Source organism: Bufo bufo, chromosome 2, assembly GCF_905171765.1.
Source record: "Bufo bufo chromosome 2, aBufBuf1.1, whole genome shotgun sequence".
NCBI classification, from domain to species: Eukaryota; Metazoa; Chordata; class Amphibia; order Anura; family Bufonidae; genus Bufo; species Bufo bufo.
Window position 1 is genome coordinate 776,371,725 of NC_053390.1, and position 20,633 is coordinate 776,392,357.

Genomic DNA, 20,633 nt, shown 5'->3' on the forward strand with positions numbered 1-20,633 from the left:
GCATTATGGCGTCACAATGTATAGTCATCAGATGGTAGTATCCAGGATTCCATTATGATGTAACAATATATTGTCAGCAGATGGTAGTATCAAGGATTCCATTATGATGTCACAATGTATTGTCAGCAGATAATAGTATCCTGGATTCCATTATGATGTCGCAATGTATGGCTAGCAAATGGTAGTATCCCGTATTCCTTTATGAAGTCACAATGTATGGTCAGTAGATAATAGTGTCCAGTATTCCATTATGATGTCACAATGAATTGTCATCAGATGATAGTATCCTGGATTCCATTATGATGTCACAATGTTTGGCTAGCAAATGGTAGTATCCCGGATGCCATTATGACGTCACAATGTATGGTCAGCAGATGGTAGTATCAAGGATTCCATTATGATGTCTCAATGTATTGTCATTAGATAAAATTATCCTGGATTCCATTATGATGTCACAATGTATGGTCATCAGATGATAGTATCCCGGATTCCATTATGACGTCACAATGTATGGTCAGCACATGGTAGTATCCCGGATTCCATTATGACGTCACAATGTATGGTCAGCAGATAGTAGTATCAAGGATTCCATTATGATGTCACAATGTATTGTCATTAGATAATAGTATCCTGGATTCCATTATGATGTCACAATGTATTGTCATTAGATAATAGTATCCTGTATTCCATTATGACGTCACAATGTATGGTCAGCAGATAATTGTATCCAGGATTCCATTATGATGTCACAATGTATGGTCAGCAGATAATTGTATCCAGGATTCCATTATGATGTCACAATGTATGGCTAGCAGAGGGTAGTATCCCAGATTCCATTATGATGTCACAATGTTTGGTCAGCAGATAATAGCATCCAGGTGTCACGGCCATGGCTATGACCGTGACTCTTCAACCGCATGCGATTGTCAGCGGTTTGGTTTTGTTGTCAATCACAGGTGAGGGCAGTGGTATTTGTCTCACCTGTGGTTGCCGCTGACAACGCTTGCTTGTGGCAGCTTTCCTGCTGTGCATGCGGTTGCACCTAGCAACCCCTATGTTAGGTGTGTGTGTATTGTGTTCACTGTGTTGTTTGTCTGTGTGCACTCTGTGTAGTGTGTTGTGTGCACTGACACTTTTCCTGCACTGTGGTTGCCTGTGGCAACGTTTGGCTGTCTGTACATGTGGTGGCAGTGTCCCGGCCTCTGGGCTATTCCCCAGGACACGGTTGCCACCCATGTCGTGGCCAGCGGCAACAACCACAGTGGGTTGCTACTCTTGGACACTTTCCCTTTAATGTTGTGTTTTCCCTTCCCGGGTGTTGGAAGGGTTAACTTCCTTCCCAGTGTGTGTATGTGTCACTGGGTGTGTCCGACTGTGGGGTGTGGCTTCCTAGCCTTTATAGCCTCACTGTTAGCATGGCTCTGGGGGTTGTTTCAGCCATGCTTGCTGGAGCAGCCTCCTGTGTTACTATCTGCGAGTGAGAGCCACCCCTGTGGTCATAAAGATATTGTCCTTATGTTTATGTCTGCTGTGTGTTGATGTTGTATGTTATCTTCTGTTGGGACCTTTCTATGTGTTTGGTGCAGCTAACGGTTCTGGATTCCTGTTTGCGCAGGGATCCAGTCAGCAAGGCTGTGACAGGTTGGTGGAACTAATAGTTCGCCTGTCATTCCCGTAAGGCTGTATGAGTTCTCCTTTTCCCAACAGCTTGGCCATTGAGACTCCTGCTCCTCCGTGCCTAGGAGGAGTAGGTCGTCTTACCCAGACTCCTAGCGCAGGGACCGGACGGAGGGTGAGTTAGGGATCCGAGGTTCCTGCGCATGGGTCCTCCTACCTTTAAGGTCGGCCCATGCAGTTAGGAGTTAGGGTCAGGGTAGGGACGCTGTAGGAGGTGACCTGCTCCCTATCCTGTTCTCCTGGGCCGAGTAGGCCTACAGCACATGGCAGCGCACGGCTGAGGATTTCCCCCATCCTCAGCCGTGACACCAGGATTCCATTATGATGTCACAATGAATGGTCAACAGAAAATAGTATCCAGGATTCCATTATGATGTCACAATGTGTGGTCAGCAGTTAACAGTATCCCGGATTCAGTTATGATGTCACAATGTGTGCTCAGTAAATGGTAGCATATGGGAATGCATTTTGATATCATAATGTATTGTCAGCAGATAATAGTATCCTGTATTACATTATGACGTCACAATGTATGGCCATCAGATGATAGTAGCCCGGATTCCATTATGATGTCTCAATGTATGGTCAGCAGATAATAGTTTACAGGATTCCATTATGATGTCACAATGTATGGTCAGAAGATGGTAGTATCCCATATTCCATTATGATGTCACAATGTATGGTCAGCAGATGGTAGTATCAAGGATTCCATTATGATGTCACAATGTATGTTCAGCAGATGGTAGTATCCCGGATTCCATTATGATGTCACAATGTATGGTCAGCAGATGGTAGTATCAAGGATTCCATTATGATATCACAATGTATTGTCAGCAGATAATTGTATCCAGGATTCCATTATGATGTCGCAATGTATGCCTAGCAGATGGTAGTATCCCGGATTCCTTTATGAAGTCACAATGTATGTCAGTAGATAATAGTATCCATGATTTTATTATGATGTCACAATAAATGGTCTTCGGATGATAGTATCCCGGATTCCATTATGATGTCACAATGTTTGGTAAGCAGATGGTAGTATCCCAGATTCCATTATGACGTTACAATGTATGGTCAGCAGATAGTAGTATCCAGGATTCCATTATGATGTCACAAAGTATGGTCAGCAGATAATTGTATCCAGGATTCCATTATGATGTCACAAAGTATGGCTAGCAGAGGGTAGTATCCCAGATTCCATTATGATGTCACAATGTTTGGTCAGCAGATAATAGCATCCAAAATTCCATTATGATGTCACAATGTATATTATGATGTCACAATAAATGGTCTTCGGATGATAGTATCCCGGATTCCATTATGATGTAGTGATGTCGCGAACATAAAATTTTCAGTTCGCGAACAGCGAACGAGAACTTCCGCAAATGTTCGCGAACTGGCGAACCGGGCGAACCGCCATAGACTTCAATAGACAGGCGAATTTTAAAACCCACAGGGACTCTTTCTGGCCACAATAGTGATGAGAAAGTTGTTTCAAGGGGTCTAACACCTGGACTGTGGCATGCCGGAGGGGGATCTATGGCAAAACTCCCATGGAAAATTACGTAGTGGACGCAGAGTCGGGTTTTAATCCATAAAGGGCATAAATCAACTAACATTCCTAAATTGTTTGGAATAACGTGCTTTAAAACATCCAGTGTGTGTATACGATCAGGTATGATGTTGTATCGATCAGGTAGTGTAAGGGTTACGCCCGCATCACAGACATTGACAGACCAAACTCCCCTTTTAATGCACCGCAAACAGTTCATTTGCACAACCGCAAACTCCCCATTTGCACAAGGTTGGATACCAAGCTAGCCACGTCCCGGTGATGTCATTGAAGGTTTCTTCCTCCACCCAGCCACGTACAACACCAAGGGTCCCCGAAAGGTCAATTGAATTGATTTTTCGAACGGGGAGATGGTTAAAAAAACGCTGGCTCCCTCCCCTTTGTTTTTATCCACGGTGACTGCGTCTGCGCCGTGCAATTTACTGTCACACCCGATATGAGTGGTATTTTCTGTAGTACTATTCTCATCAGTTTAATCCCTCTAACGTCCCCAATCTGGGTGCCATTTATTGAATAGATTTTTCGAACGGGGAGATGGTATCAGTGGTTGGCACTGGCAGTGGGCACACTACAGTCAGTAGAAGCGGGCCTGACACACACTGGCAGCAGGCAAGCAACTGAAATTACACTAAAGTGTAAAAATTAAATGCCTTATTTATCGGCAAGCTACTGTGCCACCCGGTATGAGTGGTTGGCACTGGCAGTGGGCACACTACAGTCAGTGGAAGAGGGCCTGACACACACTGGCAGCAGGCAAGCAACTGAATTTAGACTACTGTCTAAAAATTAAATGCCTTATTTATCGGCAAGCTACTGTGCCACCCGGTATCAGTGGTTGGCACTGGCAGTGGGCACACTACAGTCAGTGGAAGCGGGCCTGACACACACTGGCAGCAGGCAAGCAACTGAATTTAGACTACTGTCTAAAAATTAAATGCCTTATTTATCGGCAAGCTACTGTGCCACCCGGTATCAGTGGTTGGCACTGGCAGTGGGCACACTACAGTCAGTTGAAGTCGGCCTGACACACACTAGCAGCAGGCAAGCAGCTGAAATTACACTAAAGTGTAAAAATTAAATGCCTTTTTTATGCAAAGTCCTGTGCCAGCCGGTATGAGTGGTGGGCACTGGCAGTGGGCACACTACAGTCAGTGGAAGTCAGCCTGACACACACTGGCAGGCAACTAACCTTAGATTAAAGTGTAAAAATTAAGTGCCTATTTTTTAAGCAAAGTCCTGTGCCACTCGGTATGACAGGGGTGGGCACTGGCAGTGGGCACACTACAGTCAGTTGAAGTCGGCCTGACACACACTAGCAGCAGGCAAGCAGCTGAAATTACATTAAAGTGTAAAAATTAAATGCCTTTTTTAAGCAAAGTCCTGTGCCAGCCGGTATGAGTGGTGGGCACTGGCAGTGGGCACACTACAGTCAGTGGAAGTCAGCCTGACACACACTGGCAGGCAACTAACCTTAGATTAAAGTGTAAAAATTAAGTGCCTATTTTTTAAGCAAAGTCCTGTGCCACTCGGGATGACAGGGGTGGGCACTGGCAGTGGGCACACTACAGTCAGTTGAAGTCGGCCTGACACACACTGGCAGGCAACTAACCTTAGATTAAAGTGTAAAAATGAAGTGCCTTTTTTTTAAGCAAAGTCCTGTGCCACACGGGATGACAGGGGTGGGCACTGGCAGTGGGCACACTACAGTCAGTTGAAGTCGGCCTGACACACACTAGCAGCAGGCAAGCAGCTGAAATTACACTAAAGTGTAAAAATTAAATGCCTTTTTTAAGCAAAGTCCTGTGCCAGCCGGTATGAGTGGTGGGCACTGGCAGTGGGCACACTACAGTCAGTGGAAGTCAGCCTGACACACACTGGCAGGCAACTAACCTTAGATTAAAGTGTAAAAATTAAGTGCCTATTTTTTAAGCAAAGTCCTGTGCCACTCGGGATGACAGGGGTGGGCACTGGCAGTGGGCACACTACAGTCAGTTGAAGTCGGCCTGACACACACTGGCAGGCAACTAACCTTAGATTAAAGTGTAAAAATGAAGTGCCTTTTTTTTAAGCAAAGTCCTGTGCCAGCCGGTATGAGTGGTGGGCACTGGCAGTGGGCACACTACAGTCAGTGGAAGTCAGCCTGACACACACTGGCAGGCAACTAACCTTAGATTAAAGTGTAAAAATTAAGTGCCTATTTTTTAAGCAAAGTCCTGTGCCACTCGGGATGACAGGGGTGGGCACTGGCAGTGGGCACACTACAGTCAGTTGAAGTCGGCCTGACACACACTGGCAGGCAACTAACCTTAGATTAAAGTGTAAAAATGAAGTGCCTTTTTTTTAAGCAAAGTCCTGTGCCACACGGGATGACAGGGGTGGGCACTGGCAGTGGGCACACTACAGTCAGTTGAAGTCGGCCTGACACACACTAGCAGCAGGCAAGCAGCTGAAATTACATTAAAGTGTAAAAATTAAATGCCTTTTTTAAGCAAAGTCCTGTGCCAGCCGGTATGAGTGGTGGGCACTGGCAGTGGGCACACTACAGTCAGTGGAAGTCAGCCTGACACACACTGGCAGGCAACTAACCTTAGATTAAAGTGTAAAAATTAAGTGCCTATTTTTTAAGCAAAGTCCTGTGCCACTCGGGATGACAGGGGTGGGCACTGGCAGTGGGCACACTACAGGCAGTTGAAGTCGGCCTGACACACACTGGCAGGCAACTAACCTTAGATTAAAGTGTAAAAATGAAGTGCCTTTTTTTTAAGCAAAGTCCTGTGCCAGCCGGTATGAGTGGTGGGCACTGGCAGTGGGCACACTACAGTCAGTGGAAGTCAGCCTGACACACACTGGCAGGCAACTAACCTTAGATTAAAGTGTAAAAATTAAGTGCCTATTTTTTAAGCAAAGTCCTGTGCCACTCGGGATGACAGGGGTGGGCACTGGCAGTGGGCACACTACAGTCAGTTGAAGTCGGCCTGACACACACTGGCAGGCAACTAACCTTAGATTAAAGTGTAAAAATGAAGTGCCTTTTTTTTAAGCAAAGTCCTGTGCCACACGGGATGACAGGGGTGGGCACTGGCAGTGGGCACACTACAGTCAGTTGAAGTCGCCCTGACACACACTAGCAGCAGGCAAGCAGCTGAAATTACACTAAAGTGTAAAAATTAAATGCCTTTTTTATGCAAAGTCCTGTGCCAGCCGGTATGAGTGGTGGGCACTGGCAGTGGGCACACTACAGTCAGTGGAAGTCAGCCTGACACACACTGGCAGGCAACTAACCTTAGATTAAAGTGTAAAAATTAAGTGCCTTTTTTTAAGCAAAGTCCTGTGCCACACGGAATGACAGGGGTGAGCACTGGCAGTGGGCACACTACAGTCTGTGGGCCTGCAGCTCCTCACACACAGGCAGGCCAGGCAACTGCAATATGTATATAAAGGAAAAAAAAAAAGCAGACTAATGTTGCAGCCCTAAAAAGGGCTTTTTGGGGTGCTGTCAGGACGCTGTCCTTACAGCAGAGATCAGATGAGTCTTTCAGGACTGGAGTGGACACTGAATTCACTAGCCTAGCTATCGATTTCCCAATTAAATCAGCAGCAGTTACAGTCTCCCTCCTCTCACTAAGACTGCAGCTTCAGAATGAATCTAAAATGGATGCTGTGCAGGAGGTGGGAGGGTCTGGGAGGGAGGGTATGCTGCTGATTGGCTGGAATGTGTCTGCTGACTGTGAGGTACAGGGTCAAAGTTTGCTCAATGATGATGTATAGGGGGCGGACCGAACATCGCATGTGTTCGCCCGGCAGAGGCGAACGCGAACAAGCTATGTTCGCCGGGAACTGTTCGCCGTCGGATAGTTCGGGCCATCTCTATTATGATGTCACAATGTTTGGTAAGCAGATGGTAGTATCCCAGATTCCATTATGACGTTACAATGTATGGTCAGCAGATAATAGCATCCAAAATTCCATTATGATGTCACAATGTATGGTAATCAGATGATAGTATTCCGGATTCCATTTTGATGTCACAATGTATGGTCAGCCGATAATAGAATCCAATAGCATCCTGGATTCCATTATGATGTCACAATGTATGGTCAGCAGATAATTGTATCCAGGATTCCATTATGATGTCACAATGTGTGGTCAGTAGATGGTAGCATATGGGAATGCATTATGATATCATAATGTATTGTCAGCAGATAATAGTATCCTGGATTCCATTATGACGTCACAATGTATGGTCATCAGATGATAGTATCCCGCATTCCATTATGATGTCACAATGTATGGTCAGCATATAATAGTATCCGGGATTCCATTATTATGTCACAATGTATGGCTAGCAGAGGGTAGTATCCCAGAATCCATTTTGATGTCACAATGTTTTGTAAGCAGATAATAGCATCCAGGAGTCGCTTATGATGTCCCAATGTATGGTCAGCAGATAATAGTATCCAGGATTCCATTATGATGTCACAATGTATGATCAGCAGATAATAGTATCCCGGATTCAGTTATGATGTCACAATGTGTGGTCAGTAGATGGTAGCATATGGGAATGCATTATGATATCATAATGCATTGTCAGCAGATAATAGTATCCTGGATTCCATTATGATGTCACAATGTATGGTCATCAGATGATAGCATTCCGGATTCCATTATAATGTCACAATGTATAGTCAGCATATAATAGTATCCGGGATTCCATTATTATGTCACAATGTATGGCTAGCAGATGGTAGTATCCCAGATTTCATTATGTCGTCACAATGTATGGTCAGCAGATGATAGTAACCCAGATTCCATTATGATGTCACAATGTATGCTCAGCAGATAATAGTTTACAGGATTCCATTATGATGTCACAATGTATAGTCAGAAGATGGTAGTATCCCGGATTCCATTATGACGTCACAATGTATGGTCAGCAGATGGTAGTATCATTGATTCCATTATGATGTCACAATGTATTGTCATTAGATAATAGTATCCCAGATTCCATTATGATGTCACAATGTATGGTCAGCAGATAATAGCATCCAAAATTCTATTATGATGTCACAATGTATGGTAATCAGATGATAGTATTCCAGATTCCATTATGATGTCACAATGTATGGTCAGCAGATAATAGAATCCAATAGCATCCTGGATTCCATTATGATGTCACAATGTATAGTCATCAGATGATAGTATTCCGGATTCTATTATGACATCACAATGTATGGTCAGCAGAGGATAGTATCCTGGATTCCATTATGATGTCACAATGTATGGTCTGCAGATAATAGTTTACAGGATTCCATTATGATGTCACAATGTATGGTCAGAAGATGGTAGTATCCTGAATTCCATTATGATGTCACAATGTATGGCTAGAAGATGGTAGTATATCTCGGATTCCATTATGGCGTCACAATGTATGGTCAGCAGATAATAGAATCCAATAGCATCCTGGATTCCATTATGATGTCACAATGTATGGTCAGCAGATGGTAGTATCAAGGATTCCATTATGATGTCACAATGTATTGTCAGCAGATAATATTATCCAGGATTCCATTATGATGTCGCAATGTATGGCTAGCAAATGGTAGTATCCCGTATTCCTTTATGAAGTCACAATATATGGTCAGTAGATAATAGTATCCAGTATTCCATTATGATGTCACAATGAATTTTCATCAGATGATAGAATCCCGGATTCCATTATAATGTCACAATGTTTGGCTAGCAAATGGTAGTATCCCGGATTCCATTAGGATGTCACAATGTATGGTCAGCAGATAATATTATCCTTGATTTTTATTATGATGTCACAATGTATGGTAATCAGATGATAGTATCCCGGATTCCATTATGATGTCACAATGTATGGTCAGCAGATGATAGTATCCCGGATTCCATTATGATGTCACAATGTATGGTCAGCAGATGGTAGTATCCCGGATTCCATTATGACGTCACAATGTATGGTCAGCAGATGGTAGTATCAAGGATTCCATTATGATGTCACAATGTATTGTCATTAGATAATAGTATCCAGGATTCCATTATGATGTCACAATGTATGGTCATCAGATGATAGTATCCCGGATTCCTTTATGATGTCACAATGCTTGGTCAGCAGATAATAGCATCCAGGATTCCATTATGATGTCACAATGTATGGTCAGAAGATGGTAGTATCCCGGATTTCATTATGATGTCACAATGTATGGCTAGCAGATGGTAGTATCCCGGATTCCATTATGACGTCACAATGTATGGTCAGCAGATAATAGCATCCTAAATTCCATTATGATGTCACAATGTATGGTCATCAGATGATCGTATTCCGGATTCCATTATGATGTCACAATGTATGGTCAGCAGATAATAGTATCCAATAGCATCCTGGATTCCATTATGATGTCACTATGTATGGTCATCAGATGATAGTATTCCGGATTCCATTATGATGTCACAATGTTTGGCTAGCAGATAATAGTATCCAATAGCATCCTGGATTCCATTATGATGTCACAATGTATTGTCATTAGATAATATTATCCTGGATTCCATTATGATGTCACAATATATGGTCAACAGATGGTAGTATCCCGGATTCCATTATGATGTCACAATGTATTGTCATTAGATAACAGTATCCAGGATTCCATTATGATGTCACAATGTATGGTCATCAGATGATAGTATCCCGGATTCCTTTATGAAGTCACAATGTATGTAAGTAGATAATAGTATACAGGATTCCATTATGATGTCACAATGTATGGTCATCAGATGATAGTATCCCGGATTTCATTATAATGTCACAATGTATGGCTAGCAGATGGTAGTATCCCGGATTCCATTATGACGATACAATGTATGGTCAGCAGATAGTAGTATCAAGGATTCCATTTTGATGTCACAATGTATTGTCATTAGATAATATTATCCTGGATTCCATTATGATGTCACAATATATGGTCAACAGATGGTAGTATCCCGGATTCCATTATGATGTCACAATGTATTGTCATTAGATAACAGTATCCAGGATTCCATTATGATGTCACAATGTATGGTCATCAGATGATAGTATCCCGGATTCCTTTATGAAGTCACAATGTATGTAAGTAGATAATAGTATACAGGATTCCATTATGATGTCACAATGTATGGTCATCAGATGATAGTATCCCGGATTTCATTATAATGTCACAATGTATGGCTAGCAGATGGTAGTATCCCGGATTCCATTATGACGATACAATGTATGGTCAGCAGATAGTAGTATCAAGGATTCCATTTTGATGTCACAATGTATTGTCATTAGATAATAGTATACAGGATTCCATTATGATGTCACAATGTATGGTCATCAGATGATAGTATCCCGGATTCCATTATGATGTCACAATGTATGGTCAGCAGATAATAGTATCCAGGATTCCATTATGATGTCACAATGTATTGCTAGCAGATAGTATTATCCTGGATTCCATTATGACGTCACAATGTATGGTCAGCAGATAATAGTATCCAGGATTCCATTATGATGTCACAATGTATATTCAGCAGATAATAGTATCCCGGATTCAGTTATGATGTCACAATGTGTGGTCAGTAGATGGTAGCATATGGGAATGCATTTTGATATCATAATGTATTGTCAGCAGATAATAGTATCCTGTATTCCATTATGACGTCACAATGTATGGTCAGCAGATAATAGTATCCGGGATTCCATTATGATGTCACAATGTATGGCTAGCAAATGGTAGTATCCCAGATTCCATTATGACGTTGCAATGTATGGTCAGCAGATGATAGTATCCTGGATTCCATTATGATGTCAAAATGTATGTTCAGCAGATAATAGTTTACAGGATTCCATTAGGATGTCACAATGTATGTTCAGCAGATGGTAGTATCCCGGATTCTATTATGATGTCGCAATGTATGGCTAGCAGATGGTAGTATCCCGGATTCCTTTATGAAGTCACAATGTATGTCAGTAGATAACAGTATCCAGGATTTCATTATGATGTCACAATAAATGGACATCAGATGGTAGTATCCCGGATTCCATTATGACGTCACAATTTATGATCAGCAGATGGTAATATCATTGACTCCATTATAATGTCACAATGTATTGTCATTAGATAATAGTATCCCGGATTCCATTATGATGTCACAATGTATGGTCAGCAGATGGTAGTATACCGGATTCCATTATGACGTCACAATGTATGTTCAGCAGATGGTAGTATCATTGATTCCATTATGGTGTCACAATGTATTGTCATTAGATAATAGTATCCCGGATTCCATTATGATGTCACAATGTATGGTCAGCAGATAATAGCATCCTAAATTCCATTATGATGTCACAATATATGGTCTTTAGATGGTAGTATTTCGGTTTCCATTATGATGTCACAATGTATGGTCAGCAGATAATAGTATCCAATAGCATCCTGGATTCCATTATGATGTCACAATGTATGGTCATCAGATGATAGTATTCCGGATTTCATTATGATGTCACAATGTTATGGTCAGCAGATAATAGTATCCCGGATTCTATTATGGCGTCACAATGTATGGTCAGCAGATGGTAGTTTCAAGGATTCCTTTATGATATCTCAATGTATGGCTAGCGAATGGTAGTATCCCGTATTCCTTTATGAAGTCACAATGTATGGACAGTAGATAATAGTATCCAGTATTCCATTATGATGTCACAATGAATGGTCATCAGATGATAGTATCCCGGATTCCATTATGATGTCACAATGTATGGCTAGCAAATGGTAGTATCCCAGATTCCATTATGACGTTGCAATGTATGGTCAGCAGATGATAGTATCCCGGTTTCCATTATAATGTCACAATGTATGTTCAGCAGATAATAGTTTACAGGATTCCATTAGGATGTCACAATGTATGTTCAGCAGATGGTAGTATCCCGGATTCTATTATGATGTCGCAATGTATGGCTAGCAGATGGTAGTATCCCGGATTCCTTTATGAAGTCACAATGTATGTCAGTAGATAACAGTATCCAGGATTTCATTATGATGTCACAATAAATGGACATCAGATGATAGTATCCCGGATTCCATTATGATGTCACAATGTTTGGCTACCAGAAAGTAGTATCCCGGATTCCATTATGACATTACAATGTATGGTCAGCAGATAGTAGTATCAAGGATTCCATTTTGATGTCACAATGTATTGTCATTAGATAATAGTATACAGGATTCCATTATGATGTCACAATGTATGGTCATCAGATGATAGTATCCTGGATTCCATTATAATGTCACAATGTATGGCTAGCAGATGGTAGTATCCCGGATTCCATTATGACGTCACAATTTATGATCAGCAGATGGTAATATCATTGACTCCATTATAATGTCACAATGTATTGTCATTAGATAATAGTATCCCGGATTCCATTATGGCGTCACAAAGTATGGTCAGCAGATGGTAGTATCAAGGATTCCATTATGATGTCACAATGTATTGTCAGCAGATAATAGTATCCAGGATTCCATTATGATGTCGCAATGTATGGCTAGCAGATGGTAGTATCCCAGATTCCTTTATGATGTCACAATGTATGGTCAGCAGATAATAGTATCCAGGATTCCATTATGATGTCACAATGTACAGTTGCAAGAAAAAGTATGTAAACCCTTTGGAATGATATGGATTTCTACACAAATTGGTCATAAAATGTGATTTGATCTTCATCTAAGTCACAACAATAGACAATCACAGTCTGCTTAAACTAATAACACACAAAGAATTAAATGTTACCATGTTATTATTGAACACACCATGTAAATATTCACAGTGCAGGTGGAAAAAGTATGTAAACCCCTAGACTAATGACACCTCCAAGAGCTAATTGGAGTGAGGTGTCAGCCAACTGGAGTCCAATCAATGAGATGAGATTGGAGCTGTTGGTTACAGCTGCCCTGCCCTATAAAAAAAACACACACCAGTTCTTAATTTGCTTTTCACAAGAAACATTGCCTGATGTGAATGATGCCACGCACAAAAGAGCTCTCAGAAGACCTACGATTAAGAATTGTAGACTTGCATAAAGCTGGAAAGGGTTAGAAAAGTATCTCCAAAAGCCTTGCTGTTCATCAGTCCATGGTAAGACAAATTGTCTATAAATGGAGAAAGTTCAGCACTGCTGCTACTCTCCCTAAGAGTGGCTGTCCTGTAAAGATGACTGCAAGAGCACAGTGCAGACTGCTCAATGAGGTGAAGAAGAATCCTAGAGTGTCAGCTAAAGACTTACAAAAGTCTCTGGCATATTCTAACATCCCTGTTGGCGAATCTACGATACGTAAAACACTAAACAAGAATGGATTTCATGGGAGGATGCCACAGAGGAAGCCACTGCTGTCTAAAAACATTGCTGCACGTTTACAGTTTGCACAAGAGCACCTGGATGTTCCACAGCAGTACTGGCAAAATATTCTGTGGACAAATGAAACCAAAGTTGAGTTGTTTGGAAGAAACACACAATACTATGTGTGGAGAAAAAGAGGCACAACACACCAACATAAAAACCTCATCCCAACTGTGAAGTATGGTGGTGGGGGCATCATGGTTTGGGGCTGCTTTGCTGCGTCAGGGCCTGGAACGATTGCTATCATGGAAGGAAAAATGAATTCCCAAGTTTATCAAGACATTTTGCATGAGAACTTAAGGCCATCTGTCCACCAGCTGAAGCTCAACAGAAGATGGGTGTTGCAACAGGACAACGGCTCAAAGCAAAGAAGTAAATCAACAACAGAATGGATTCAACAGAAGAAAATACGTCTTCTGGAGTGGCCCAGTCTGAGTCCCGACCTCAACCCGATTGAGATGCTGTGGCATGACCTCAAGAAAGCGATTCACACCAGACATCCCAAGAATATTGCTGAACTGAAACAGTTCTGTAAAGAGGAATGGTCAAGAATTACTCCTGACCGTTGTGCACATCTGATCTGCAACTACTGGAATCATTTGTTTGAAGTTATTGCTGCCAAAGGAGGTTCAACCAGTTATTAAATCCAAGCGTTCACATACTTTTTCCACCTGCACTGCGAATGTTTACATGGTGTGTTCAATAAAAACATGGTAACATTTAATTCTTTGTGTGTTATTAGTTTAAGCAGACTGTGATTGTCTATTGTTGTGACTTAGATGAAGATCAGATGACATTTTATGACCAATTTGTGCAGAAATCCATATCATTCCAAAGGGTTCACATACTTTTTCTTGCAACTGTATGGTCATCAGATGATAGTATCCCGGATTCCATTATCATGTCACAATGTATGGTCAGCAGATAATAGTATCCAGGATTCCATTATGATGTCACAATGTATTGCTAGCAGATAGTATTATTCTGGATTCCATTATGACGTCACAATGTATGGTCAGCAGATAATAGTATCCAGGATTCCATTATGATGTCACAATGTATATTCAGCAGATAATAGTATCCCGGATTCAGTTATGATGTCACAATGTGTGGTCAGTAGATGGTAGCATATGGGAATGCATTTTGATATCATAATGTATTGTCAGCAGATAATAGTATCCTGTATTCCATTATGACGTCACAATGTATGGTCATCAGATGTTAGTATACCGGATTCCATTATGATGTCACAATGTATGGTCAGCAGATAATAATATCCGGGATTCCATTATGATGTCACAATGTATGGCTAGCAAATGGTAGTATCCCAGATTCCATTATGATGTCGCAATGTTTGGTCAGCAGATAATAGTATCCCGGATTTAGATATGATGTCACAATGTATGATCAGTAGAGGGTAGTATATGGGAATGCATTATGATATCACAATTTATTGTCAGCAAATAATAGTATCCTGGATTCCATTATGATGTCACAATGTGTGGTCATCAGATGATAGTATCCAAGATTCCATTATGTTGTCACAATGTATGGTCAGCAGATATTAGTATCCAGGATTCCATTATGATGTCACAATGTATAGCTATTAGATGGTAGTATCCTGGATTCCATTATGACGTCACAATGTATGGTCATCAGATGATAGTATCCTGGATTCCATTATGATGTCACAATGTATGGTCAGCAGATAATAGTATCCAGGATTCCATTATGATGTCGCAATGTATGGTCAGCCGATAGTAGTATTTAGGATTTCATTATGATGTCACAATGTATGGTCAGAAGATGGTAGTATCCCTGATTCCATTATGACGTGACGTCACAATGTATGGTCAGCAGATGATAGTATCCCGGATTCCATTATGATGTCACAATGTATTGTCAGCAGATGATAGTATCCAGGATTCCATTATGATGTCACAATGTATGGTCTGAAGATGGTAGTATTCCGGATTCCATTATGACGTCACAATGTATGGTCAGCAGATGATAGTGGGCCTGGTCTTAATGATGACATCCTCATCTTTGTCCTAGAAAAGTCAGCAAGATGCAGAGATAGGAGGAGCTGGATGGTTCCTAATAACATATTCTCATCGATATTAGATGATGTGGAAAAGGAGGAAATGCAGATGGCAGAAGAAGGGCTCCCACCTTTAGGGCAGGAGAATCTTGGGGTTGGAGAAATGGGTACAGCCCCTGTGTAAAGGAGCATTAAAGGGGCAACACGGCCATTAACAATGAAGACGGACTATACAGTGCTGTCTTCATTACTAGATGAAAGACAGCTACAAGGTGATTGGCCGCATGTTTCTTCACCGCAGCCTGGTTGCAACCCACCCGCAGCATGGCCACTCCTTGTCGCTGTACCCTAAGGCAAAGTGGCCTGGGTATACCTGATTTATAGCGATTCGAGACCAATTAATTTTTAAAGAATCACATTTCATGTAGAATTTCGGTGAAGCTGCGGAATCCGATTTTTTAAAACTTTGCTCATCTCCAGTCAGAACACAGCACACAGAAATAAAACAGCTGAGCAATCAAACCACCGTAACATGTTTTTTTTTTTTGTTAATGTATTTAAATGTTTTTTTCCGATTTTGAAATTCAAATGCTATTTATTTAGTTTACCTGTTACATGTGCACTAGGCAGCTGAAGACATCTGTGTTGGTCCCATGTTCATATGCGCCCGCATTGCTGAGAAAAGTACAGTTTTAATATATGCAAATGAGCCTCTAGGAACAATGTTGCTGTTACACCTAGAGGCTCTGCTCTCTGTGCAAATGTCACGCCCTCGTCACTTTGATTGACAGGGCCAGACATGATCACGTTTACAATGCCTGACCCTGTTAATGAAAGTGCAGAGAGTGCGGCAGTTGCAGGGAGAGCAGAGCCTCCTGGTGTAACGGCAATGCCTCCGTTGCTCCTAGAGGGTAATTTGCATATATCAAAACATCATTTTTCTCAGCAATATGCAACAAGTATACCAGTTTATGGGTACAAATCTGTTGACAGATGTCTTTTAAGCACATAAAATACATTCATTTCAAAAGAGCAGGCCTGTAGTGTAATGGTAACTCTCCTATTTGTCATACAGAAGGTCTGGGGTTTGATATTTGATGAAGACCTGTAAAATCATTTCTTCAGTAAAAGTCAATGTGCTGGGAGAGGGCCCCTTCTGTAAGCCATATTAGTCCACAGCTGCATTACAGGGGTTTCCCAACTGATAGGTCATCAGTATCTGCTCTGTGGGGGTCCAACACCCGGCACTCCCAACAATCAGCTGTTTGAGGAGGACTCCTCGCGGCTTACCAAGCACAACGTCATCCTTTGGATAGCAGTTGTGCTTGGTATCGCATCTCAGCCCTATTCACTATTCCGAGGATAGGTCATCAGTATAAAACACTTGGACAACCCCTTTAACACTGCGGCCAGTTACTATTTGTTAGATACTCCACTCCATAGCTTTGTTGATCTCCTTAAATGCAGTGAGACATCAGACCACTATACCGTACAATGCTTGATGTAAAGGTGGCAGTTTTTCAAAGTCCAAACCACCAGAACAAATTCTGTACAGCCTTTTAACTTATTTTTTATTTTAATTGTTTTAAAATGTTTATTGAGAAATGATGAGCAGAGAAAATACTGAGAAAACCAGTCCCCACAAGAGGGTACAATCATCACATATTACAGTAATTGTCTGCAGTTACAGTAAAGTACCTTCAATGGGGGGGGGGGGGTGGTAGGTACCTTTCTACTAGAAATGATACAATCTGGAAGCTTGTTATTTGGGCGTTAAGAAGAAAACTTTCTGAATTTTGTACATGGTGACCAGATGGCCTTAAACATATGTGTTCTCTTGGATTCCCACCCTGCTATCTGTTCCATCCTATATATGGCATTACATTTCGTTTTCCATTGAGAGCAAAAGAGGGCCATTTGCCTTTTCCAATTGTATGCGATCAGAACCCTAGCAGCCGCTAAGAGTTGGCTTATCAGAGAAGTGGTTTGTCTGTTGCATTTGATATCTCCCAATAATCCCAATAAACATCTTTTTTCTGAAGGTAAGACCTGTGTGTTGCTTATTTTTGAACTTAATGAACATACTTGCTGCCAGAAGATGGTGATGCTGGGGCAAGACCACCAGATGTGGAGGAATGTACCCTCAGCACTATGTCACCTCCAGCACTTAGGGTCACATTCCGGGTAAATGAGGTGTAGCCTTTGAGGCGTGTAGTACCACCTAGAGGTCACTTTGTATGAGTTTTCCTGAAGCTTTACGCATCTGGATACTTTAGGGGCGTTGGAGCAAAGTTGTGAGATTTCTCTATTTGAGAACTGAGTGACTAGGTCTTTTTCCCACTTGAGGATGAAGCTATATGTGTCGGGTCTGGCCTGGGAAACCAGCAAGGAATATATTTGTGCCACTTTCTTTCCAGGGGCTGTTTTAGATAGGATAATGTTTTCAAATTGTGTTTTGGAAGCGTTGGGCAAAGCTTTTCTTTTCCCTAGATATTGTTTGATATGCATTTTGTAGATAAAAGTTAGTGATTTCAGTTTAGGATGTGAATCCCAGCTTTCTATGAGAAGCCCTGAGGGGTCCAACAGGTCGACTACTGGAAGGGACAGGTTTAGAGTGTCATCCGGCAAAGTGGAGCTGAAGGCCCTCCCAGAATCCCATAAAATATCTCTCACCTGAAGCGCAGGTGATATTTCCTGGGTGGAGAGTAATATTTTAGCCAGATCAGAATGCCATAATTTCATGGTGGTTTTCGCCATGCTGCTTAGTAAGTTAGTCTGCCGAATCATGTCACTGGGGGGTGAAAGCAGGAAGGTTCTCAGAGGAGGCCTCATATCTCCTGCTTCTGCTAAGATATCTAGTCTATCATCTGTGCACCTGATCCATTCTAGGCACCTCATCCCCTGTACCGCCCTATAGTAGACTGACATATCGGGAAGGCCCATCCCTCCAAGCCTATTTGGTTGTATCAATGTTGAGTGAGGGAGTCGCGGATGTGATTTTTTCCAGAGGAAGCTGGAAAAGCATTGCCTTAATTGTGTGAAGAAGGCCCTTGGTAAGGGAATGGGTAGTGCTGACAAGTGGTACAGAATTTTGGGTACTAATATGGACTTAATTAAGGTACAGCTTTTGAACCAAGAGGTAAAGGGGGTACCCCATGAATCTATGGTTGCTGTAATGTTCTTGGGAACCTTTCGGAAGTTTTCTTCGTACAAGTCGTTAGGATCTGATGTTATGTTTACCCCTAAAATTTTAATTGATTGCGTTGATCATTGGTACGGGTATTGTGATTCTAGGTTGCATAAAAAGCCAATCAATGCAATCAAACGCTTTCTCAGCGTCCGTTCCTAAAAGAACTAGAGGAATGGATTTCTCCCTGGCATGATGTATGAGATTCACTAGCCGAGTAGTATTCATACTTCCCTCCCTGCCAGCCACAAAACCCACCTGTTCCGCGTTAATAAGCCGAGGCAAAAAGGGCTGTAATCTTAGTGCCAGTATTTTAGCGTACAGCTTTAGATCCGCATTTAATAACGAGATGGGTCTGTAGCTGGCACATGAAGACGGGTCTTTGCCCTCCTTCGGCAGAATGGTAATGGTAATAAGGCTGCTAACATCTGCGGTGGAAGCGAGTTGCCATTATACACCTTATTGTACACTCTAAGCAATTTAGGTAGTAATATCGAGGAGAATGTGTTGTAGTAACTAGAGGTTAATCCGTCGGGTCCGGGGCATTTGTGTTTGGGAACTGTTTTGAGAGCCTTATTTATTTCTTGCAGTGTAAAGGGTTTAGCACGGAGCATGGCCTGTTCTTGGGAGAGAGCTGGCAGCTGCAGCTGGGAAAGCCATTTCTCTATCTTGTCTGATCTCTTTTCATTTTCTTGCGGGCTTCCCCGTTCCCTGAGATTATATAAAGAGCTATAGAAATTGCTAAATTTTTTGCTATAAGGTCTGTGGACATAAGTGACCGGGAAGATAGAGTATATGTATGATTTACCTTTGTGTTTTTTTAAACTGGCAATCATAAACTTCGAGGCTTTATCCCCATGCACATAAGATTTAAATTTTGCTGATAAATATAGTTTGGCAGCACGGGCGTTTAGGATATTCTTTAGTTCAGCTCTCAATCTGTTTAGATTATCCAACACTTCAGGGGAAACTTGCTTTTTGTGTAATAATTGCATGATTTTCCTAGTTTATGACGTAAAGTCATGATTTTATGAAAGACACGGAGGCGAGTATTGCTTAACCCTTCCTTTACTGTACCACACATCAGCAAAGAAAAAAGCAACATAACCATAACAATGAGGTAATAGCCCCTCCCCATAGTCCCAGTATAAAGGGACCTCCCCCAATTGGATCTTCCTCTTTCTTTGTCAACTTGACACCCTCATCAACGGAACCGAAACAGCCGTCAACTGGAGGAGGAACCAACTACAATGGATGATGAACCAACTTGGAGAACCGAACCGATCCGGCAAGATAAACAACTGGCCAGCTGCCAACACCAAACTGCAACGAGCTTCTTGAGTAGGATGGAAAAACACCCTCTTCTTAGGTGTTAATAGAAATAAAAAACAGGTAATAGTAGAGAGAAAACGCGACCAAAGCGTATATCTTATCAGCACAGACATAGGCAAGTAAGAACAAAAAATTGTAATAAATAATAAGCAATAAACACATAAATAAATAGATAAAAATATAGCCCTCAGAACGGACAACTAAATAGGTACGGGCAAAAGAAAGAGGGAGGGAGCTGGGTGGGTCAATACTCGTCTCCGTGTCTTTCACAAAATCATGACTTTACGTCATAAATAGGGTTGAGCGAACCCGAACTGTAAAGTTCGGGTTCGTACCGAACTTTAGGATTTTTGGACCCCGGACCCGAACCCGAACATTTCCGTAA